General features: G+C 44.7%; 1 protein-coding gene across 2 annotated transcripts in view; it reads right to left on the bottom strand.

Annotated features, from left to right (window-relative positions):
* The window catches only part of LOC115462800 (phospholipid-transporting ATPase ID-like), a 258,559-nt gene that overhangs the window by 206,611 nt on the left and 25,298 nt on the right, over positions 1 to 26,650 (bottom strand). The window contains exon 1 of one of the 2 annotated variants that reach the window (XM_030192815.1): positions 21,387 to 21,467. The exons of the other annotated variant lie outside the window; for it this stretch is intronic. The gene's annotated coding sequence lies outside the window, so the exon portion shown is untranslated. Of the gene's footprint in view, positions 1 to 21,386; positions 21,468 to 26,650 lie in introns of those variants that run through there. 2 annotated transcript variants of the gene reach the window in all.

The raw sequence follows: 26,650 nt of genomic DNA on the forward strand, positions 1-26,650 counted from the left end.
ATAAACACAAAGGAATCTTGTTTAGAAAGAATGGTTCCCGGAATCTTAGCAGAGATTGGGTGTCGACGCTGATAATTGGGAAACAAAATGGGAGCTGGGCAGACTTCTACGGTCTACACCCTGATCATGAATGAATAGATAGGGATGGGCTGGAGTGTAAATTTTAAGGGGTTTCGACGTTAGCTTCAGAACTTAGTACAAGAACTGTACTGAGCAGACTTCTACGGTCTGTGCCCTGAGAAAGGCAAGGACAAATCAAACTCGGGTATACATATAAAGTATCACATACCATGTAAAATGAGTTTATCTTGTTGGGCAGACTGGATGGACCGTAAGGTCTTTATCTGCCATCATTTACTATGTTACTCTTTGGGGTTCTACATGGAATGTTGCTACTAACTGGGATTCCGGAATCTTGTAACTCTTTAGGATTCCAGAATCTTCGGAACTTTTAATAAAAGAACAGTGCTGGGCAGACTTCTACAGTCTGTGCCCCAAAACTGGCAGGGAGAGACAGAGATTAAGTATACCACTGTTTAATCGTGAAGGAGTGGAACTGTGCAGAGGGCCAGATTCAACTCTGGCCACCTTTTTGAGCAGACTGGATGGACCGCGCAGGTCTTTATCTGCCGACATTTACAATGTTACTATGTTGTAGATACTGGCTGACACAGAATATCTCATTATAAGTTTAAACGCTGACTCCAGAGTTTAAATATTGCCCTCAAATGGGGAAGTTTTCACTTTGCCATCTACAAAGAGATACATGGATACTTTTGTACCCATGTTAACTTGTAACAAATTTTCAAATTAGCTACAAAGTGTCCATTGCTATGTTTATCTATTTATTTCTAGCTCTATAGATGCAATTTCCAAAATCGGATTCAAGACAAACAGCTTCATATAAGACACCACAAACTTTCTGTACAAATTAAAAAACATCAAGCAGTTACCACTATACAGCAACATTCCCCATGGAGATGGCATAGCTGCATGTGATAAATTCCTAAAAACATCCACCCTGGACTACCAATACTCACCAGAAACTACTACAAAATTAGTCAAATTCATTCTAATTCAAAACTGTTTCCACCTTAACAATGATATGTATCTGCAAGTCATGGGCACCCCAATAGGCTAACCTCGTCATAGCAGAACTGGAAGAGGCATTTTTGAATACATGTCATAGTAACATAGTAAATGATGGCAGAAAAAGACCTGCATGGTCCATCCAGTCTGCCCAACAAGATAAACTCATATGTGCTACTTTTTGTGTATACCTTACCTTGATTTGTACCTGTCCTTTTCAGGGCACAGACCGTATAAGTCTGCCCAGCACTGTCCCCGCCTCCCAACTACCCGTCCCGCCTCCCAAAACCGGCTTTGGCACAGACCGTATAAGTCTGCCCAGCACTAGCCCCGCCTCCCAACCACCAGCCCCGCCTCCCACCACCGGCTCTGGCACAGACCATATAAGTCTGCCCAGCACTAGCCCCGCCTTCCAACCACCAGCCCCGCCTCCCACCACCAGCTCTGGCACAGACCGTATAAGTCTGCCCAGCACTATCCCTGCCTTCCAACCACCAGCCCCGCCTCCCACCACCGGCTCTGGCACAGACCGTATCAGTCTGCCCAGCACTATCCATGCCTCCCACCACCGGCTCTGGCACAGACCATACAAGTCTGCCCAGCACTATCCCCACCTCCCAACCACCAGCCCTGCCTCCCGATCTCGACTAAGCTCCTTAGGATCCTTTCCTTCTGCACAGGATTCCTTTATGCTTATCCCACGCATATTTGAATTCCGTTACCATTTTCATTTCCACCACCTCCCGCGGGAGAGCATTCCAAGCATCCACTACTCTCTCCGTGAAAAAATACTTCCTGACATTTTTCTTGAGTCTGCTCCCCTGCCCCCCTGCCAGACTAAACCCCTAAAATACTACCGGTATATTGATGACATTTTCATGATTTGGAGAAGAGACTCTCAGGTTGACAGATCTTTCAATACATACCATCCTACAATCAAATTCAAAATTGACTACTCCCCAGAAAAAAGTCAACTTCCTAGACCCCTGATGGCGAACCTATGACACGCGTAGCCATTTTCAGTGACACGCGGCCGCATGTGGCCGCATACAGAGAAGCAGCAGAGTTCCTTGCTGACACCCGGGGCGGATCGCCGATGCGCCCCCCCTCCCCCCGGTGCAGCGCGACCTCCCCCCCCCGGCGAAATCACCCGGTGCATGTTTACCCGCTGGGGGTGTGCCGTGTGCGCTCCTATTGGCTCCCTCCCTGCTGCTCCCTCTGCCCCGGCTCCTCACTTCCGGCCGGCGGAGCAGAGAGCAGCGGAATGCCGTGGGGGACGCATCTCTGAGGGCCCTGTGATCGCCATTACCAGCAACCACATAACCACAGCAACCATCATCCAATCTACTGTTCTGGGGTGTCGTGGATTTGTAATTGACCACCATTACTGAGATAGGTGAGGGGGAGGCTGGGAGAGGCGAGGGCATGTGCTATGGGTGCTGTTTCCCGCCATTAGAAATAGCGGCAGCCATCTTAATTTACATAAGGTGGTCAGTTAGGCTAGTTAGGGCTAACAGGCTATCTATAATTCTATCTTCTGTCACTGCCCCCCTGATGGAGAACCCAAAAAATAAAAAACCAAGGTTAAGTAAAGGAAGTGGTAGTAGCAGTAGCCGACCCTTTCAAGAGACATGGACCGAGATGTATGGCATTATAGAAAAAAATGGCAGATCATTTTGCGTTCTATGTACTGAAACGGTAGTAAGCAGAACGTGGAATATAAATGGACATTTTGAAACTAATCATTCCCAGCTCTTGAAAAAAAGTGAGGATGAAAGGAAGGAATACATTTCCAGGCAGCTACACTTTTATAAGAGGCAATCTAATTCCATCCTTACATTTGTAAAAGGTTCTACAAATTTAACATCTGCAAGTTTGAGCATTGCTCACTCCATAGCTCAGCATGGAAAAGCACTCAGTGAGGGAGGATTTATTAAAGAAACTCTCCTAAGATGTGCACCAGTTCTATTTCACGATATGCAGAATAAAGATGCAATTATTAAGAGAATATCTGAGTTACCAGGAAATTTGGAGTGCCTGGATCCGATTACCAGACACTTTTAGCACCCTGAAAAATATAGCAATGGCTTTACTCACAATTTTTCCCTCTACATACTTTTGTGAATTCTTATTCTCAGCGTTAAATAATATCAAAACCAACAAAAGAAACAGATTGACAGATGAAGTTAGTAGCGCTTGCTTGGGCTTGAAGTGTACAAAATACCAACCTTCAATTGAAGATTTAGCCTATGAAATTCAGCAACAAAAAAGTCACTAATAGGCAGATTAGTTAAAGAATTCCCCCTCCCCCTCACTTATCTTAGTTCACGGCACCCCACACAAGTTAAATAATATCAAGAACAACAAAAGAAACCGACTGACAGATGAACAAAGAAGTCACTAAGTAGGTAAGTTAAATAATTAGTTTTTGGTTTATTAAATACAGTTTTATATTACAATTATACATTTTTGTTATTTAAACTATAAATATCGCGAAATTATGGTTTTTTTCTCGAAGTGACACACCACCCGAGTTATGCTCGGTTTTTTGGCGAATTTTGACACACCAAGCTCAAAAGGTTGCCCATCACTGTCCTAGACACCACAGTTTCCAGCAACAATGGCTATATACAAATATCTATAGACAGGAAACCTACGGACACATGCAGTTACCTCCAGAACTAAACAACAAAACTGGGCATGAAACTGCAAACACAAACAGCAAGAAAAGCAAAGTAATCCACAAAAAGAGCAATATAGAAAACAAATATAATGTGAAAAAAGGGAAGTACATATAAGTATTGCCAGACTGGGAAAGACCAAAGGTCCATCGAGCCCAGCATCCTGTTTCCAATAGTGGCCAATCCAGGTCACAAATACCCGGCAAGATCCCAAAAATGTACAAAACATTCTGTACTGCTTATCCCAGAAATAGTGGATTTTCTCCAAGTCCATTTAATAACGGTCTATGGACTTTTCCTTTAGGAAACCGGCCAAACTTTTCTTAAACTCCGTTAAGCTAACCACCTTTACCACATTCTCTGACAACGAATTCCAGAGTTTAATTACACGTTGAGTGAAGAAACATTTTCTCCAATTCGTTTTAAATTTACTACATTGTAGCTTCATCGTATGCCCCCTAGTCCTAGGAAAAGCCTCAAAGTGGCTCAAAACCAAAATCAAGATTTGATCAGTTGTAATTAGGGTTACCATATGTCTGGTTTTACTTGGATATGTCCTCTTTTTGAGGACATGGCCAGGCAACCGGGTGGGTTTTGCCAGCCTGCCCATTTGTCTGGATTTCCGGACAAGTGGGCGGGCCTAATGGTGTCCTATCCTAGCCTCCCCTCCCCTTACTCTACTGCCCTGGTGGTCTAGTGACCTCTTCGGGGTAGGAAAGAGCCCCCTCTTTCCTGCCCGGAGCGCTGCCCTGTATTCTGTTCCCCTTGTAATGCTTGCCGAGTGCTGACGATCCCGGCACTGATTCACAATGGCCGCGGAGAGTTGAAGCGGCCTCGCGAGACTTCAACTCTCGGCGGCCATTGTGAATCGGCGCCGGGACCATCGGCACTCAGCATTTCAAAGAGAACAGAATGCGGGGCAGCGCTCCGGGCAGGAAAGAAGAGGAGGCACTTTCCTGCCACCAGGGCAGTAGAGTAAGGTAAGGGGAGGGAGGCTAGGACACCCTTAGGGGGAGGTGTGATGGGGGGGGGGGGGGGGCGTGGAAGGAGGCAGGGCGAGGTGTGGCAGGGCGAGGTGTGGCAGGGTGGGGCATGTCTCCTCTTTTTGGGGGAGACCAAATATGGTAACCCTAGCTGTAATGATCTGTGCAGATCTCTATACGGATCTATGGATCTATGGAGTGGAAGAGTGGCCTAGTGGCTAGAGTGGTGGACTTTGGTCCTGAGGAACTGAGTTTGATTCCCACTTCAGGCACAGGCAGCTCCTTGTGACTCTGGGCAAGTCACTTAACCCTCCATTGCCCCATGTAAGCTGCATTGAGCCTGCCATGAGTGGGAAAGCGCAGGGTACAAATGTAACAAAAATAAAATAGATACTATTGGAGATTCTACATGGAATGTTGCTATTCCACTAGCAACATTCCATGTAGAAGGCTGCGCAGGCTTCTGTTTCTGTGAGTCTGACGTCCTGCACGTACGTGCAGGACGTCAGACTCACAGAAGCAGAAGCCTGTGCGGCCACATTGGTGATCTGCAAGGGCCGACTTCTACATGGAATGGTGCTAGTGGAATAGCAACATTCCATGTAGAATCTCAAATAGTAGCAACAGTGGAGGAGTGGCCTAGTGGTTAGGGTGGTGGATAGGGTGGTGGACTTTGGTCCTGAGGAACTGAGTTCGATTCCCACCTCAGGCACCTCCTTGTGACTCTGGGCAAGTCACTTAACCCTCCATTGCCCCATGTAAGCCGCATTGAGCCTGCCATGAGTGGGAAAGCGCAGGGTACAAATGTAACAAAAATAAAATAAATACTATTGGAGATTCTACATGGAATGTTGCTATTCCACTAGCAACATTCCATGTAGAAGGCTGCGCAGGCTTCTGTTTCTGAGTCTGACGTCCTGCACGTACGTGCAGGACGTCAGACTCACAGAAGCAGAAGCCTGTGCGGCCACATTGGTGATCTGCAAGGGCCGACTTCTACATGGAATGGTGCTAGTGGAATAGCAACATTCCATGTAGAATCTCAAATAGTAGCAACAGTGGAGGAGTGGCCTAGTGGTTAGGGTGGTGGATAGGGTGGTGGACTTTGGTCCTGAGGAACTGAGTTCGATTCCCACCTCAGGCAGCTCCTTGTGACTCTAGGCAAGTCACTTAACCCTCCATTGCCCCATGTAAGCCGCATTGAGCCTGCCATGAGTGGGAAAGCATGGGGCGGGGTACAAATGTAATAAAAAAAAAAAAAAACGGATCTATGTAAATCTCAACTTCATCATGGTCAAAAATCTTCCCAAAACAAAAGCAACTTCATTTCAAAAACAAAATACAGTCTGTGTATGTAAAGTGCATCGTTGGCCCGGGGACAAGTTTGCATCTCCAAACATCCATTGGATGCTGTTCCTGTGTTTGATTGATGCCATGAGATAAGTCGGTTTTCTACTTTTTTTGAGCACTTTACATACACAGACTGCGTTTTGTTTTCTAAATAAAGTTGCTTTTGTTTTGGGAAGGTTTTTGCCTATGATGACGTTCAGATCTGCACAGATCATTACAGCTCGTCAACCCTTGATTTTGGATTTGAGCCACTTTGAGGCTTTTCCTTCCCTTTTTGTTCACATTATATTTAAGTTCTATATTGCTCTTTTTCCAGGTTACATCCACAACTCCAGCTTCCACCCTTCACGTACAAAAAAAATCCATTACATACAGCCGAACCACAAGAGATAAACACCTCAAAATCCTTACTGAATCCTTCAAAGAAAAAGGCTACAATCCCCAAATAATCTCCAAGAACATGACCTCTTCCCATAAAATACCCAGAGAAAACCTTTTGCAGTGCAATGAAAAGAAACCACAGAGAGAATTCCCCTTGTAGTGACATACAAAACAGTGCTGGAGAAACTGAGACAGTGGCGTAGCTACAGGGGGGCCACGGGGCCTGGCCCCCCAAAATTGGCTCTGGGGCCACCAACCCCCGCCAGCTGAAGCGTTAGTCTTGTCCCGTGCTGTCTCGTTTTGCCTCTCCTGTTTTCAGCGGCACCATGCGTGCTCTCGTTTCAATTAAACTGAGCACGAGAACGCAGGGCGCGCTGAAACAGGAGAGGCAAAACGAGGCAGCACGGGACAGACCAACGCTTCAGCTGGTGAGGGTTGGGGACCCCCACCAGCCAAGGTACTTTCGCAGCGGTGGCGTTGGAGGGGCGGAAGCGGGGTGGCAGGCTAAAATGTGCCCCCCACCTTGGGCTCTGGCCCCCCCTCCCATCGAGGTCTGGCTACGCTCCACTGAGAAGAATCATAAAAGTCACTACTCCAGGAGGATGAATTACTGAAAGAGATATTCCCAGCTCCACCAGTGCCGGCCTTCCAACAACCACCTAACTTGAAAGCTCCCAATACAAGCTTAAAAAGAAGAGAATGGCACATTCCAACCTGCAAACTGTGCCAACACATCTCACAGGATCCCACAAGTCACTTCCATGGGGAAAACATTCAGCATAAGGGGATCCTTCACCTGCTCATCTTCAAATGTGGTATGTATCATTCAACGCCAAAAGTGTGACGAAGGGTGATATATTGGAGAAACAAGCCAAATGCTAAAGATGAGATTCAGTTTACGTAGACATAATATTAAACCTTCCAATGCCAACCAGGATGTCACCTCTGTGGGACAACACTTTACAAAACCTGAACACTGCGTCAATGATCTTATGGTGAGAATACTAAACAAGAAACTTTAAGACAATCCAGGAAAGTACGACCTTTGAAGTCAAAATGATTAAATATTTTGACACCCGCCAGACAGGACTTAAAGATCTGGGTTTTCTACTGCTTTGTCACTCTCTTATCTGTCATCCATCTCTCCCTGTCTCTCATCCACCCAACTCTCCCTGTTTCTCACCTAATCCACCCCAACCTCTTCCTACGAGACTGATATTAAAATACTTTTGCATTTCACTTAACTATTCTGATATTTATCAATATTTGCTTATTTCTGATGTGAAGAAGGGCTACCTTCGAAAGCTAATCAAAAAATGTATTAATTTAGTCCAATAAAAAAAGTATCATCTTATTTTCTTTTTTATGTTTTGTTTTATTCTATTTATTACCAAAAAAAACAAACTACAACACGGTTTAAAACAAACCATACATTGCATTAATGAATCGCAGAGCACAGTAACGGTAACGACAGAAGGTGGGTAAGAGGTAAAAGAAATAAAGGATGGGGGCGATTTACCCCTCATGGGATGAGCTGTCTGCTGGATTTTCCAACCCCTGGGGGCCTGAAGGAGGCAGAGTAGCAGCAGCGGGAGGAAGGGAACAGTAGCACCGATGCTCCAGGGTGCATAAGAACATAAGAGTAGCCATACTGGGTCAGACCAATGGTCCATCTAGCCCAGTATCCTGTTTCCAACAGTGCGCAATCCAGGTCGCAAGTACCTGACAGAATCCTAAATAGTAGCAACATCCCACGACCAATTCCAGGGCAAGTAGTGACTTCCCCATGTCTGACTCAATGGCAGACTCTGGACTTTTTCTCCAGGAACTTGATCAAACCTTTTTTTTTTTTTTTTTTTTTTAAACTCAGATACACTAACCGCTGCTACCACATCCTCTGGCAAACAAGGGCAAGTAGTGACTTCCCCATGTCTGACTCAATAGCAGACTCTGGACTTTTCCTCCAGGAACTTGTCCAAACCTTTGTTTTTACTCAGATACATTAATTGCTGCTACCACATTGAATGAAAAAAAAAACACATTTCCCCGTATTCATTTGGGGAGAACGTGTTTCCTGGCAATCAGCAGGAGCCTTCCCATCCCAGTGCATCACAGGGGGACCCACAGCAAACAGACTTTGCCACCTGCTAACGGATAAGCATATTATACATATAGGTACAGACAGGGGGTAAAATACATGCATTTCTTTTCTCCTCCCCTAACCACACACAACTCATTCCGACTCCTGAAATGTCCATTACTTTTCTTGCTAAATACAGATGCCCAGTCAGATTACGTGGCTACATTTAGCTGCTCCGTGAGGGTGCAGTTTTCGCCCCAAGGATACAGATCTAGTTGGATAACTCCCTTTGCAAACAGCCTGAGCGCCGCTGCACCAGTTCTGAAAAGGACACAGCCGGATGGAACTCTTTCAAAATGGGCAGGTGCAGCCTGAAAAAGTTTGCAGCATCCACATTCTTTCCATCTGCTACTTGCACAGAGGTGCTGAGCTCAAGCAAAATAGAAAACTCACTTGTGGAAATCATTAGTATTTCTATAACACCTGCAAGGCTGAGGGCTATGCAAGTGGTGTTCCTTGAGGTTCAGGAGGGGTTTTTTTTTTCTGTCCCCGGAGTGTTGACAAGCTGAGGTCATGGAGGGCTGACTTTCCCAAAACATCACAAGGAGCTGCAGTGGCATTTGAATACAGCTCCCCCGGGTCTACCGTCTTAGTCCGCTGCTGTAACCAATTTAGGCTACTCCTCTGCCCCTGACTTAAATGTGCCCTTTGCTTTAGGTTTAGACAATTTTTATTGATTATTCAACATTCTTAACAGAACCAATAACGTGACCTTGGAAAAATACAACGCATTTGGGCATACTCATCCATATCTTTTATCATCAATGATTTTATCATTCCCCCCACCCCCCTCTCACAACCAGATCTCCATAGCCAACACTTAGACGGATATTTTGCCACACGAATATCCAACGTAACATTGATATCTCCCGAATACGCTGCTCATACATTCTTTGTGCTTGCCTTATCAGAATCCCCAATAACTACCGGGAATGCAGAGAAACTTTCATTAACTCTTCACCTCATTAAGCATAAGCAATACTTGTCACTAGTAGCTGACAGTCCAGCCATGCGTTTTTGCAGAAATAACCCAGTGTTCTAACACCTAGACGTTTGAGGAGACTTTCCCCCTCTCCTCTCTGTGCCCTTTGCTTTAATCAGCTTCTCTTGTAGGTGGTGTGGCAAAGGAGGGAGGGAGAAGGGATGAGTGAACTTCCTGACGCAAGGTTCCACGTTGGGAGTCACGGATCAAGAAAGGGATCTAGGTGTCGTTGTTGATGATACGTTGAAACCTTCTGCTCAGTGTGCTGCTGCGGCTAAGAAAGCAAATAGAATGTTAGGTATTATTAGGAAAGGAATGGAAAGCAAAAATGAGGAAGTTATAATGCCTTTGTATCGCTCCATGGTGCACCTTGAATATTGTGTTCAATTCTGGTCGCCGCAGCTCAAAAAAGATATAGTGGAATTAGAAAAGGTGCAGAGAAGGGCGACGAAAATGATAAAGGGGATGGGACGACTTCCCTATGAGGAAAGGCTAAAGCGGCTAGGGTTCTTCAGCTTGGAGAAAAGGCGGCTGAGGGGAGATATGATAGAGGTTTATAAAATAATGAGTGGAATGGAACAGGTGGATGTGAAGCGTCTGTTCACGCTTTCCAAAAACCTAGGACTAGGGGGCATGCAATGAAGCTACAATGTAGTAAATTTAAAACGAATCAGAGAAACGTTTTCTTCACTCAACATGCAATTAAACTCTGGAATTCGTTGCCAGAGAGTGTGGTAGAGGCGGTTAGCTTAGCGGAGTTTAAAAAAGGTTTGGACAGCTTCCTAAAGGAAAAGTCCATAGACCGTTATTAAATGGACTTGGGGAAATTCTACTATTTCTGGGACAAACAGTATAAAATGTTTTGTACATTTTGGGGATCTTGCCGGAAATTTGTGACCTGGATTGGCCACTGTTGGAAACAGGATGCTGGGCTCGATGGACCTTTGGTCTTTCCCAGTATGGCAATACTTATGTACTTATGTAAACTCTGGAGCACTGATGTACGTGGACAAATTTTTGGTTGATTTTCGGGTATTAAAGAATTTGTATCATGTATTAGAACTTTTCAATGTGCATTGACTGACTTCAAGCACATTATTTTATAGGTTAACAGTACACACATTAAATCCATCTAGCGAGCAGTACATTTTTAAGGCACGCTAACGAATGCTCGTTCCTATCATGTAGCGTAGAAGGACCAGAGTGCTGGAGAGTTCCATCTTGTCACGGGATTCTCTGCAATATCACGGAGGGGAACTATGCAGTCACTGTGCTTGGAGAAAAGACAGCTGAGGGGAAATCTGACAGAGGTCTATAAAATAGTGAGTGGAGTAGAACGGGTAGACATGAATCACTTGTTTACTCTTTCCAAAAATATTAGGGGGGCACACAATGAAGCTACAAAGTAGTACATTTAAAACAAATTGGAGAAAATATTTCTTCACTCAACGTGTAATTAAACTCTGGAATTTATTTCCAGATGATGTAGTAAAAGCAGTTAGCTTAGCGGTGTGTAAAAAAAAAGATTTGGCTAGCTTCCTAAAGGAAAAGTCCATAAGCCATTATTAAGATGGACTTGGGGAAAACCCACTGCTTATTTCTAGGATATATATCAAAAAATTTAAACACACATGAATGCTAGTATGTTTTTTACTTGCTTTATTCAGTGTCTATAGTGGAGTAGTCTCATATAAGTCACACGGGCAAAAATGATTTTTCTTCACCCAATGACTGGGTGTGTTACCTGTGTGCGTAGTCTAATCATTGACTAAACCTCCACCGACCTTCACTATTCGCTTATTTTTATATTAATTGATCTCTCTATAGCAACAAATGTGATCAAAAAAGTTTATATAGCACTTAACTTGAGCGGGTTGGTGCTCTCTAAACCCCACTACTCCACTATAGACACTGAATAAAGCAAGTAAAAAACATACTAGCATTCATGTGTGTTTAAATATTTTGATATATATTTCAAGCTCGACAGAGCGTGGGCACAGTTTTTGTTTTGACAATCATATTTCTAGGATAAGCAGTATAAAATGTTTTGCACTTTTTTGGGATCTTGCCAGGTACTTGTAACCTGGATTGGCCACTGTTGGAAACAGAATACTGGGCTTGATGAACCTTCGGTCTGTCCCAGTGTGGCAACACTTATGCTCTTATGACTGGAACTCTGAACTACATCCTTTTATGGGAAAATATGAACAGTTAAACTAATTTTTTTCTTTCTGCAGATGTCCAAGGTTCTTTCGCATGGAGGTAGCTTTTTTTTTTTTTTTTAAGAAGATTCCGTAGGAGCCTTTTCAGCTAGAAAAGATCTAGTTTTAAGCCGGGGGGGGGGGGGGGGGGGGGTTATCAGCCTTGAACCAGACAACCTGATTGGCTACTTGAAAGCAGGCGTCCCCTTAGGTTTTCTGAAAGTACCAGATAGTCTTTCAGAGCCGGTGAGCAAAGAACTGATGACAAATACACTGAACCCAATGCACGATACCTTCCCCTAATGTTGGTGGTCTATGACCCTGTGTATCTCTTTTAACATATATCACCCCCTCCCCCCCCCCCAACAGTAGACATGATAGCTGTAAACCTCAAGCACGCTTTCCTCCTTTCCCTGTACAAATCCTTGCTACGGGATTTGTTCTCCTTCAGACAACGTGGCGGTCATATTTTCCATCTATCTATTTTTAAGCAAAACCAAGCCCTATCATAAACAATTGGGAATAAAGCCGCTTCAAAAGGAAGGCTCTTGGCCATTTTTTTTTCTCCTCCTGCAGAAAGGCTTCAGATTTCTTCATGCATGCTGGGACTTTGGTTTTAGCAACTTTCCACACTGGTCAGCGATTCAGACTGGATTTACAGCTTCCCCTGAATTTACACCCGGTCGAATACAGCCAATATCAGAAGGTTCCCCCCCCCCCCCCCAGTTTTGTTTGTACCAGTACAATTAATCTCTTTCCTGGGAAAAGGATACAGTTCCTATAAATAAAGAGATTCGTGAAGAATTTGAAGGGGGGTGGGGGCTTACGGGATCTAATGGCCAATCAGATTGGCTGGCTCAAGATTGACAAACTTCCAAGTCTGGCTTATGAAACCAGATGTTTTCTCGCCGAATGGAAATCTTTTTAAAATTAAAGCAAGCCTTCTGGGAATACACTTGGACATCTGGAGAAGGAAAAACCTCAGAGTAAATACAAGCTGGTTGCAGCAGGGAAGTAGATTTCAGTAAAGACAGGAAAGTTTCACTCTGGGGCAATTTCTTCAAAGGGGTTAGGTTTGCACATACTATGGCAAGAATGAACCTCACTCCTAAAGCAGGGTATGTGGAGTACAATCTCAGTTTCTCGAGTTTACTGCTAATGCTCGTCGTAGTAGTACTTGTATTGTGCCAAAGAGAGCTTATTTCTGGAGTTTATAAGATGTAACATCTACAGGCATCTTATCCAGCTGCACTTGGAAGTTCTTTTCAATCAAGCCTGTGGCACCCAAAACGATGGAAAATATTTCTGCATCTTTCTGTATCATTTTCTTGGTCTCGGACTGTATTTTGGGGTACCTGAGGATCTTCTGTCTCTCCACATGATTCACAGAGTAAACGCATTGGATTGACACCTCTATAAGTACATTAAGTATTGCTACACTGAGACAGACCAAAGGTCCATCAAGCCCAGTAACCTGTTTCCAACAGTGGCCAATCCAGGTCACAAATACCTGGCAGGATCCCGAAAAAGTTCAATACATTTTATGCTGTTTATCCAAGAAATAAGCAGTGGATTTTCCCCCAGTCAATCTAATAATGGTCTATGGACTTTTCCTTTAGGAAGCCATCCAGACCTTTTTTTAAACCCCGCTAAGCTAACTGCCTTTACCATATTCTCTGGCAACAAATTCCAGAGTTTAATTATGAGTGAAGAAACATTTTCTCCAATTCATACTAAATTTACTACTTTGTAGCTTTATCGCATGCTCCCTAGTCCTACGATTTTTGGAAAGAGTAAACAAACGATTTCCGTCTACCCATTCAACTCCACTCATTATTTTATAGATCTCTATCATATCTCCCCTCAGCCGTCTTTTCTCCAAGCTGAAGAGCCCTAGCCACTTCAGCCTTTCTTCATAGGGAAGTTGTCCCATCCCCATCGCCTTCAAAATTTGCACTATGGTTCATAAAATCATCTACGGCGAAGCACCGGGATACATGACAGACTTGATCGACCTACCAACCAGAAACACAACCGCATCAGCTCATAAAGACCTAAATCTCAACTTCCCAAGCTGCAAAGGACTAAAATACAAATCTACTTACGCATCCAGTTTTTCCTATATCAGCACACAACTGTGGAACGCTCTACCAAAAGCTGTGAAAACCACGCACGACCACCTCCAATTCAGGAAAAACTCACCTGTTCCAAAAGGCATACCCTCCCGACCCAACATAAATGCATGTACTTTGTGACACCATAACACTACAGTTCGTAATGATCACCAAACAACTCCATCTGTTCTCCTTGATCTCCTTCATGTGGTCCCACCACATGTGCCTTTTCCTACCACAACTTAACCTTGTATTTATAATTGTTTACTCCGGAGTCTACCAACACCTCTCCGGCACCATGTAAGCCGCATTGAGCCTGCAAATAGGTGGGAAAATGTGGGGTACAAATGTAACAAATAAATAAATATCATTTTCGTCAGGGTCCTGTCTCCCTGCAAGGACAGGAGCAGGAATGCAGGTAGCGGCTTGTCGGTGCCGGGCCTGGGTCCCCCCTTGGAGGCAAAGTCAGAAACGTAAGGGGGTGGGCAGGCAGGAGCAGCAGTGTGAGTGTAGGGGTGGGGGTGGAAGGCAGTGTGAGTGTGTGGGGGGGGGGAGGAATGCAGCGTGAGTGGGGAGGTAGGCTTGCTGTTCGGTTCTGCCCCGGGCCTGGCTATGTCTCTCAGCCTTGCTGGTTTTGAGGATAATCATGATATCCAAGTTAGCTGGGAGTCTTATGCACATGTTTTTGATATATATTTATTGCTGAGAGCCTGAAGCCAAATCAGGCAACAGAATTATGTAGTTTCTTACAAATCAAACAACTGAAGTAAAGGCTAAAAAATGTATAATGTAGACAATACTATCAATTGCTTGAATTAGCCTGTGACATTCAAAATAGCTGTAATATTAATATACTACTACTTATCATTTCTATAGCGCTACTAGACGTACACTTGAACATGAAGAGACAGTCCCTGCTCGACACAGCTTACAATCTAATCAGTACAGACAAACAGGACAAATAAGGGATAAGGACAAAGAGTAGCAAGATTCTGTGTGGAATCCCAAAGAGTAGCAAGATTCCGTGCAGAATCCCAAAGAGTAGCAAGATTCCGGAATCCCAAACACTACTACTAATTTCTATAGCGCTACTAGACATACAAAGTGCTGTACACTGGACATGAAGAGACAGTCCCTGCTCGACAGAGCTTACAATCTAATTAGGACAAACAGGACAAATAAGGGATAAGGACAAAGAGTAGCAAGATTCTGTGTGGAATCCCAAAGAGTAGCAAGATTCCGGAATCCCAAAGAGTAGCAAGATTCCAGAATCCCAAAGACTACTACTTATCATTTCTATAGCGCTACTAGATGTACACAGTGCTGTACACTTGAACATGAAGAGACAGTCCCTGCTCGACAGAGCTTATAATCTAATTAGGACAAACAAACAGGACAAATAAGGGATAAGGACAAAGAGTAGAAATATTCCATGCAGAATCGCAAAGAATTGCAAGATTCCGTGCGGAATCGCAAAGAATAGCAAGATTCCGTGCAGAATCCCAAAGAGTAGCAAGATTCCGGAATCCCAAAGACTACTACTAATTTCTATAGCGCTACTAGACATACACAATGCTGTATACTGGACATGAAGAGACAGTCCCTGCTTGACAGAGCTTACAATCTATTTAGGACAGACAAACAGGACAAATAAGGGATAAGGACAAAGAGTAGCAAGATTCTGTGTGGAATCCCAAAGAGTAGCAAGATTCCGGAATCCCAAAGAGTAGCAAGATTCCAGAATCCCAAAGACTACTACTTATCATTTCTATAGCGCTACTAGATGTACACAGCGCTGTACACTTGAACATGAAGAGACAGTCCCTGCTCGACAGAGCTTATAATCTAATTAGGACAAACAAACAGGACAAATAAGGGATAAGGACAAAGAGTAGAAATATTCCATGCGGAATCGCAAAGAATTGCAAGATTCCGTGCGGAATCGCAAAGAATAGCAAGATTCCGTGCAGAATCCCAAAGAGTAGCAAGATTCCGGAATCCCAAAGACTACTACTAATTTCTATAGCGCTACTAGACATACACAATGCTGTATACTGGACATGAACAGACAGTCCCTGCTCGACAGAGCTTACAATCTAATTAGGACAGACAAACAGGACAAATAAGGGATAAGGACAAAGAGTAGCAAGATTCTGTGTGGAATCCCAAAGAGTAGCAAGATTCCGGAATCCCAAAGAGTAGTAAGATTCCAGAATCCCAAAGACTACTACTACTTATCATTTCTATAGCGCTACTAGACGTACGCAGCGCTGTACACTTGAACATGAAGAGACAGTCCCTGCTCAAAAGAGCTTACAATCTAATTAGGACAGACAAACAGGACAAATAAGGGATAAGGACAAAGAGTAGAAATATTCCGTGCGGAATCGCAAAGAATAGCAAGATTCCAGAATCCCAAAGACTACTACTACTTATCATTTCTATAGCGCTACTAGATGTACGCAGCGCTGTACACTTGAACAGATAATTGGAGAAAAGCCCTCAGAAACCAAAGAAAATAATCCTTGGTTTGAACACTGTTACGGTATTTTGTCAATGTTTAGTTTCTATCACAGGGCTAAAAACTCCAAGAATTTGTATATATTTTTTTAATCATTGCTTTTAAATTGTGACTGAGCTTTTAAAACTGTTGTCACACTTAAAGTGCAACTTCTGTGCAATCTCTTTCAAATTTAAAATATGACTTTATCAAGGTTCAGTATTTATGTCAAGTTCAAAAAATTATAGCTCATTTAAGGCTGATCTGCAGCACACCGTAACGCAGTAAAGCGTCACTTAGCTTTCATTGTTCCGTCAGGAGCAAGTGCTGTACGTTGCTGCAAAGTGATCTGAAAGAGCCAACGACATTATCGTTTATGAACTTAAGCAGACTCAGATCAAAATAAAAATCGAACAGCTAAAACAACCCACTTGGTTCACCTGCTTTCACTTTGGAATTTTCCTTTTCAAAATGGCGCTGTAATGTCACACGCCAAACCAGGGTGTTTATATAGCGTCACCCATCTTTTTAATTCTTACAGGAACAGCGTGTTCAAAGGATATAAGTTACTGGCTCACAATTAGATCCTATGTTGAAGTATTAAGTCTGATGTTGAAACAATAGGTGGCTGAAAAAAATCAATAAAATATATGCCAGTCGATAGAATTATTTAAACCTGACGGTTCTTAAAAAGATCCACATCGCCTCTTTGCTCTGTAATAATAATTTGCGATTTCCTCCTCTCTTTAATGGTTCTATTTTGTCGGTTCCGCACAGCCGACTGATAAATAAATTGAGTGCCCTCAGTGTGGGACCTAGAGTAACTGATTGGGTAAAAAAATTGGTTGAATGGTAGGAGACAGACGGTGGTGGTAAATGGAGCTTGCTCTGAAGAAAAGGATGTCGTCAGTGGAGTACCGCAGGGATCGGTCCTGGGGCCGGCTCTTTTTAACGTCTTTGTGAGCGATATTGCGGAAGGGCTGTCTGGTAAGGTTTGTCTCTTTGCGGATGATACTAAACTCTGCAACAGGGTGGACACCCTGGAGGGTGTGAATGACATGAGGAAGGACCTAGCGAAGATAGAGGAATGGACCGATATTTGGCAACTAAGGTTTAATCCCAAAAAATGCAGGGTCAGGCACTTGGGTCGCAAAAATCCGAGGGAACGGTACAGTATAGGGGGTGTAGTGCTTCAGTGTGCAAAGGAAGAGTGGGACTTGGGGGTGAGTGTGTCTGACGACCTTAAAGCTTTCAAACAGGTAGAAAACGCGACGGCCAAAGCCAGAAGGATACTTGGGTGCATAAAGAGAGGCATGACCAGCAGGAAAAAGGAGGTGATAGTGCCATTGTATAAGTCTCTAGTGAGTCCCCATTTGGAGTACTGCGTGCAGTTCTGGAGACCGCACCTATGGAAATATATAAACAGGATGGAGTCGGTCCAGAGGGCAGCTACGAAATTAGTAAGTGGTCTTGAATGCAAAAATTATAGGGACAGGCTTATGAACCTCAACATGTATACGCTGGAAGAGAGGAGACATGATAGAGACGTTTAAATATCTCAAGGGCATTTATGCACAGGAAGAGAGCCTTTTCCAAATGAAGAAGAGCTCTGGAATGAGGGGGCATATGACAAAGTTAAGAGGGAATAGGCTTAGGAGTAACCTAAGGAAGTATTATTTCACAGAAAAGGTGGTGGAGGCGTGGAATGGCCTCCCAGTGGAGATGGTAGAGTCGAGGACTGTTCCAGAATTTTAAAAGGCAGGGGATAAGCATGTGGGATCGCTTAGGAATCGCTAGAGGATGGGCAGACTGGATGGGTCATATGGCCTTTATCTGCCGTCATGTTTCTATGTTTCTATTTCTATGTTTGTCTATCGCACAACAACTAAGTTCTTCAAAGGAATGTTTCGATTGTATACAATGTTTGACTAAAGGCTCCTTCTGAGCCATCCTTCGAATGTTGGACCTACGTTCTAAGATTCTCACCTTTAAAGGTCTAGTTGTCATCCCTACATATATTTTGTGACGCGGGCACCTCGAATATTGTGTTCAATTCTGGTTGCTGCATCTCAAAAAAGATATAGGGCATGATGTTACACTGAGCCCCGACCTGAGAACTCCGCCCCCGTGAATTCAGTGGAAGTCTTCTAATTTTCCCATAGACATATTTATGATACATAATAATCCATAGTTTGAAACTTCAACACTTATCTGTGTATATTATAGAGCGCCCAGGAGTTCTTACTATCCCGACAGGGCCTGTTTCGCTCAAACGCTTTGTCAAGGGTCAGTCGGTTTCATCTCCATGGGGTGCTACAATGGATTATTATGTATCACAAATATATCTATGAGAAAAGTATAAGACTTCCACTGAATTCACGGGTGTTACTTAGTTACATTGAAATTAAAGACAATTGCAACAGCAGAACAAAGTACCTATAAAAATTGATAAGGATGGGAGGGGGTTGTCAATGATTAAAAGTTGTCACAGAGATTAGGCACAAGAACCATATACGCATGAGTTGCCTAATGTGACTATATGAGACTATATGAGACTTCCCTGACATATACATAACAAGTAATTCCCTCACCTGCTCCGCCACCCAATCTCGGCTAAGCTTCTGAGGATCCCTTCCTTCCGAACAGGATTCCTTTATGTTTATCCCACGCATGTTTGAATTCCGCTACCGTTTTCATCTCCACCACCTCCCGCGGGAAGGCATTCCAAGCATCCACCACCCTCTCTGTGAAAAAATACTTCCTGACATCTTTCCTGAGGCTGCCCCCCTTCAACCTCATTTCATGTCCTCTCGTTCTACCACCTTCCCATCTTCGGAAAAGAATTGTTTGCGGATTAATACCTTTCAAGTACAAGGACATTTTCATCCCTTTTTTTTTCTGCGGTTACACCTCTCTCTGTGCAGCTCAGCCAGTGACGTACGATGGGAATATGGTATCCAGGGTAAGCGTCCGTCCCCGCTGACCCCCACTACTGCTGCAGACAGCCTCACCAGCCCCTTACCCGCTGCTGCCGCTGGATCATTGATGCAGCGGTGATGGTCATCTTCAGAAGGCAGTGAGACCCCTAGCCACGCACTGACGATTCTGCAGTGTCCCTTCTTTCATAGAAACAGGAACTCTGCTCCCCAGTATCTCTCCACACTCGTCCTTCCCTACACCCCTTCCCGTGCACTCCGCTCCATGGATAAATCCTTCTTATCTGTTCCCTTCTCCACTACTGCCAACTCCAGACTTTGCGCCTTCTTTCTCGCTGCACCCTACGCCTGGAATAAACTTCCTGAGCCCCTACGTCTTGCCCCATCCTTGGCCACCTTTAAATCTAGACTGAAAGCCCACCTCTTTAACATTGCTTTTGCCTCCACCTACCCTCCTCTCCTCCTTCCTGTACACATTAATTGATTTGATTTGCTTACTTTATTTTTTGTCTATTAGATTGTAAGCTCTTTGAGCAGGGACTGTCTTTCTTCTATGTTTGTGCAGCGCTGCGTACGCCTTGTAGCGCTATAGAAATGCTAAATAGTAGTAGTAGTAGTCTCTTGTAACCAGAGCTAATATTGTGATGTCATAATGCCTCAGTCCACCAATAAGAGCCAACCTCATCAGTGATGTCACAATGGCTTGATTGTCCTATACTTGGCTCACTTTTATTACATAGCTCTTTGAGCAGGGACTGTCTTTTTTCTATGTTTGTGCAGCGCTGCGTACGCCTTGTAGCACTATAGAAATGCTAAATAGTAGTAGAAGGTCGCGCAGGATACTGTAGAATCATCAGTACAAACACGGCTGGGAGGTCCCGCGCTGCCTTCTGATGCCTGCAGGTCCCCGGAGAGGCGGATGCACGCCGCAGCAGTGGAGCCCACTCCGCGTCTGGCGGTCACCACCTTATTTATCGCAATGACTTGCTATTTTGAGATCATTAAACACAATCACAACCAGGTCTCTATCCTGACTTATGCACATCAGCCCCCCCCCCCCCCCCCCCATCACGTACAGTCTCTTTCATTTCTGCATCCTAAATGACACTGTGGGTTTTTTTTTCTTGCATTGACTGGTATCCACTCTGCAGTTGCTAAACCAGGTACACTGAGGGAGGGGGGGGGGGGGGGGAATAAGAGGTAAATCCCTGGATGGTTCCAAATAAATGCTCTTAGTACCACCGTCCCAGCCTTGCCTGGCCGGTCAAGAAAAGGCAAATAATTAGATGACTAATTGCAGAAGGTCATCTATTTATTTGTCTTTTCTATGACCTGTTTTTGCATTAACATACAACGACCTCTGGGAAAAAGAACAAAAAAAAAAAACTGAGGTTTTAATTAATTCTGTTAGAGCAAACAATTTGTAATACAACAGTCCAAACCCCATCCTTTTCTTAAAAAAAAATAAAAAAAAGTTACAGAAGTTCAAAACTTTTTCAGACTGCTTTTTGACCCAAGACATGAAAACTCGGTGATTCTCTCAACATTTTGGATCCCTACTTTAGTCACCCTTTCCCAGAGATGGTCACATATGGTCTGTGGTGCCCACCCACCCAATTTCCTGCTTTTCTTCCATAGATTGTTCAGAGTTAAAGACCAGAGGTTTCCGTCTGCAACCTCTGTCCAACCCCAGCAATCAAGGCACCTTAGAGATTTGATATATCGCTGGTTCTGTGGTCTTCACAAGTGTCAGCTCTAGGGAGCAGGGTCTGTCTTGGCACCATGAATGATAGAGGCAGAAGTATTTCCCAACTCGTCACATGTTGAGCCCTCGATCCTCACAGCTAAGCTTCCGTCTACACACACAGACTACGGTCACTGTCCCCAGCCTTACAGAGTTACACGGATATGCTGGCTCTCTCCGTTTAGACGCACTCGAGTGTCTGCAGATGCTTTGGAAGTGCCCCCTCCCCCTCCCCCCCACTCCGGAGAGGAGGAGCAGTGACCGCAAGAGAAAGGTCGAACTTACCGAGAGTGGGCTCAGCCTGCGTGTTCCGTCCCGTCCGGGAGCTGAGTGCGGGAAGGCAGCGGCGGTGGAGGCGGCTCCTCCCTGTGGAGGGAGTGAGGGAGGGACAGTGGGAACTCCCGTGATCCCCCCCCCCCCCCCGGTGCCCTCGAGTCGGGTGGGGCGTTTCCTGCAGACAGGAGAGAGAGGCACCGGGCCAAGATGGGAGGGGGCCCAGGCGACTGCTGGAAAGGCAGGGCCAGCCCCGCCCCCGCCAGGGGACCTGAGCCAAAGAGCGAGGCCGATGAGGACAGGGTCCCTGCTCCCGAGAGCTTACAAGCTTAAGAGAGAAACACAACTTGCTCCTCGGGTTAGGACAAACAACTCGCTTATATATTCTGGTAAACCCGAGAAAGGAGGTTTTGGCCTCTAAAAGCTACGTAAATAAACGGGTCTCTTATTGTTATTTTAATTTATTAAGAACCGAGCTTGCTTTTCTGAAGTACACTGTGAAAACTGAAAGGCTGTTTATAGCTATTGTGGCTGCTCTTTGAGATTTTCATTAGTAATCTGTCAGTTTATATTTTGTATTTCTTATCTTTTCATTACTTTTTATTCTTTAGTTTATAGGGCTGCATTTTGATTACATAGTAACATAGTAAATGGACGGTCCGTCTGCCCAACAAGCTAAACTCATTTTACATGGTATGTGACACTTTATACCCGAGTTTGATTTGTCTTTGCATTTCTCAGGGCACAGACAGTAGAAGTCTGCCCAGCACTGTTCTTGTACTAAAAGTTCTGAAGATTCTGGAATCCTAAAGAGTTACAAGATTCCGGAATCCCAATTAGTAGCAACATTCCATGTAGAACCCCAAAGAGTAGCGTGATAACATAGTAAATGACAGCAGATAAAGACCTGTACGGTCCATCCAGTCTACGCAACAAGATAAACTAATTTTACATGGTATGTGATACTTTATACGTATACCCGAGTTTGATTTGTCTTTGCCTTTCTCAGGGCACAGACCGTAGAAGTCTGCCCAGTACTGTCCTTGTACTGAGGCCCAGATGCACAAAACTTTAACAACCCTTTAACCACCCTTTATCGAAGAAATTGCCAACCGTTTCATATACTAAAGCCCATTTTTCGAGGACCGTAGCAGCTAACGAAAATGGAATGCAGATGAGCAATTAGTGTAGAAACCCTTTTGAAATGACATGCACTAACGTTCTCCGATTGGTTTAACGAAGGAAAACACCGAGAAATCTAACGAGAGGTCTGTACCTCTCGTTAGGGCTCTCCGGCTAAAAACTCTAATGTAGAACTAAAAAAAAAAAGAACAAGGGGGGGGGGGGTGAAAACACGCGCCAGGGGCGTCCTTTATTGACGCCCCAGGTCGCCGCTGCTCCCCGCTCCCTCTGCAAGCAATCCAGAAGTTAAAAAATAAAGGACCGGGAGGGGGCAAAGGCGCTCGCCAGGAGCGTCCTGTTTGAACGGCCTTGCCCCCCCCCACCCCGTCCGAGGTCGCCGCTGCTCCCCGCATTATAAATTTAAAAAGCAAAACAAAGAAATCCTTACTTTAGAAGCCCCGGCCGGCCCCCCTCCATTCCTCTGTACTCTTCTGTCAACAGCTCCGCCTCCTGACACCCTCCGCCCCGCCTCCTCCGCGGGTCCTTGCCACCATTCCCCCCCCTCCATCGGGCTCCCTCCCTCTTACCGGGCCCTTGCAGCGCCTCTCACCTCTATGTGAAAGCGCTGCACGGGCAAGAAGATCAGCTGACGCCTCTGTCTTCCATTCTTCCTTCGCGTCTCTCTCCTTTTGGGCCCGCCCCAGTCTGACGTTGGTTACTTACAACAAGCTAAACTCATTTTACATGGTATGTGATACTTTATACCTAAGTTTGATTTGTCCTTGCCATTATCAGGGCACAGACCGTAGAAGTCTGCCCAGAACTGTTCTCTTATTAAAAGTTCTGAAGATTCTGGAATCCTAAAGAGTTACAAGATTCCGGAATCCCAATTAGTAGCAACATTCCATGTAGAACCCCAGAGAGTAACATAGTAAATGATGGCAGATAAAGACTTATGGTCCATCCAGTCTGCCCAACAAGATAAACTCATTTTACATGGGATGGGATACTTTATATACCAGAGTTTGATTTGTCCTTGCCATATTCTCAGGGCACAGACCGTAGAAGTCTGCCCAGGTCCCATTTTGTTTCCCAATTACCGGCGTCACCACCCAATCTCCACTAAGATTCCACGGAACCATTCCTTCTAAACAGGATTCCTTTGTGTTTATTAAAATTTGCAATTGTGATTAATCACACAATTACTGTTATTTATTTATTTTTATTCCTACTGCAGTTCCTTGTGACTGTGAGCAATGGAGAGTTAAGGGGTCATTTTACTAAGCCATGGTAAAAAAAAGTGGCCTGCGGTAGAGCGAGCGCATCTTTTGGGCAGGCGCTGGGCCGTTTTTTTTATTGCATCTAGGAAAAAGGGGCTGGTTTTAAGGGGCCGGAAAATGGATGTGCGCTAAAATTGAAACCAGCGCGCATCCATTTTCAGCGTAGGATCTTACCGCCACACATTGACCTAGTGGTAAGGTCTTACGTGCGAGCCGCTTGGTAAGCTTGCAACCCGCACCAACTGCTGTTTACTGCCGGGTAAGCGGTCCGCGGTAAAAAGTAGAAGATTTTTTTCTATCACGGGATTCTGCGTACGCCAAATTCAGAATTACCGCCCAGCTCGCATGCCAAATTGGCGCACACTGTACGTGTGTAGACCGTCCCACGCCTTTGTGAAAGGGCCCCTAAGTGACTTGCCCAGAGCCACAAGGAGCAGTGGTGGGAATAAAAATTAATAACATACTGCGCGATTAAAAGAAATTACACATTTGAAACTACTTACTACTACTACTTATTTCTATAGCGTTACTAGACGTGCGCAGCGCTGTACACTTGAACATGAAGAGACAGTCCCTGCTCGACAGAGCTTACAATCTAATTAGGACAAACAGGACAAACAAGAGCTAAGGGAATATTAAAGTGAGGATGATAAAATAAGGGTTCTGAACAAGTGAATAAGGGTTAGGAGTTAAAAGCAGCATCAAAAAGGTGGGCTTTTAGCTTAGATTTGAAGACGGCCAGAGATGGAGCTTGACGTACCGGCTCAGGAAGTCTAGTCCAGGCATATGGTGCCGCAAGATAAAAGGAAGGGAGTCTGGAGTTAGCAGTGGAGGAGAAGGGTGCAGATAAGAGAGATTTACCCAGTGAACGGAGTTCCCGTGGAGGAATGTAGGGAGAGATGAGAGTGGAGAGGTACTGAGGAGCTGCAGAGTGAATGCACTTATAGGTCAATAAGAGGAGTTTGAACTGTATGCGGAAACAGATAGGAAACCAGTGAAGTGACTTGAGGAGAGGGCTAATATGAGCATAACGACCCTGGCGGAATATTAGTCGTGCAGCAGAATTTTGAACAGATTGAAGAGGAGAGAGATGGCTAAGTGGGAGACCTATGAGAAGCAAGTTGCAATAGTCTAAGCGAGAGGTGATAAGAAACGAAATGCAGCGACATTATTAACCTTTCAAGTTCATTAACAGGCCTAACATACTACCTTATCCACTGAGGAAAAGAATCACTTTCAGTGGGCAGAGGTGCTCTTTCCAGAAGTCTTCATTCCCAAGGCATCACCCCTACCTTTTGTTTCCCCTCCCCCCCAGACGTCCATGTGTGGACTTGTCACTGATGACATCACAAGCTGGAGATTCCGGCTGCTCATGATGTCATAGGGATCGATCTACACTGCGCAATGAGGCCAGGGTCAAAGTAAAGATTAAGACGCCCACAGGTAACACCAGAGGGCGGGGATCAGGGGAGGGAGATGTCTTCCATCCCAAAGACTGGAAAGCCAGAGAAGACCACAGTGGTGTCCTAAAATGAGCAGGAACATCCCCCTCTTTGACCTGGGTATTTGGGGCCCTAGGCATTTGCCTGTGTCGCCTGTCCCTCTATCTGTGCCTGGAAGAGGCCACACGTGGCCACTTCTCTAAACCATTCAAACATGCGTGGGATAAACACAAAGGACTCCGGTTTAGAAGCAATGGTTCCGCGGAATCTTAGCGGAGATTGGGTGGTGACGCCGGTAATTGGGCAAACAAAACGGGAGCTGGGCAGACTTCTACGGTCTGCAAACTGATCGTAACTGAATAGATAGGGATGGGCTGGAGTGTAAACTTTAAGGGGTTTCGATGTTAGCTTCAGAACTTAGTACAAGAACAGTGCTGGACAGACTTCTACGGTCTGTGCCCTGAGAAAGGCAAGGACAAATCAAACTCAGGTATACATATAAAGTATCACATACCATGTAAAATGAGTTTATCTTGTTGGGCAGACTGGATGGACCGTTCAGGTCTTTATCTGCCGTCATTTACTATGTTACTATGTTACTCTTTGGGGTTCTACATGGAATGTTGCTACTCATTGGGATTCCAGAATCTTGTAACTCTTTAGGATTCCAGAATCTTCAGAACTTTTAGTACAAGAACAGTGCTGGGCAGACTTCTATGGTCTGTGCCCTGACCGTGGCTGAATAGATATGGAGGGGCTGGAGTGTAAATTTTAAGGGGCTTCGACGTTAGCTTCAGAGCGTTTAGTACAAGAAGAGTACTGGGCAGACGTCTACGGTCTGTGCCCTGAGAAAGGCAAGGACAAATCAAACTCGGGTATACGTATAAAGTATCACATACCATGTAAAATGAGTTTATCTTGTTGGGCAGACTGGATGGACCGTTCAGGTCTTTATCTGCCATCATTTACTATGTTACCATACTGGGTACAAAATATGATTTTCCAATGACAGCAGGAGAAAATGAGGAAGAGGAAGCTTTCACTACATCTCCTTCAAGCCACCTCCGCATGACTGATCAGCCCCCACTTCTCCCTTCTTTCCCCAGTTAATCTCGGGCAGCAGATCTTACGCACAATAGCACGAGGTGAGAAAATATTTCACATTAAGAGAGAAATCTAAAGAGACTTGTGTGTCTAAATCCTGAGGTGTCACTTCTTTGTCATCTCAGGGATAGCCACCCCCAGATTTTAAAAACCTTTTCCTGAGGCTTCTCTCTTCAGCTGTCCAGGCTGTATTTATATGCATCAGTGAAAAACACAAACATAAAAACACAGAAAATTATGAAGACCATATGACCTATCCAGTCTACCTATCCCTTCTTCTCCCTCAGAGCAATGGTTCTCAATCCAGTGCACAGGGCACACCTAGCCT

Source organism: Microcaecilia unicolor, chromosome 2 (genome assembly GCF_901765095.1).
Source record: "Microcaecilia unicolor chromosome 2, aMicUni1.1, whole genome shotgun sequence".
Taxonomy (NCBI): Eukaryota; Metazoa; Chordata; class Amphibia; order Gymnophiona; family Siphonopidae; genus Microcaecilia; species Microcaecilia unicolor.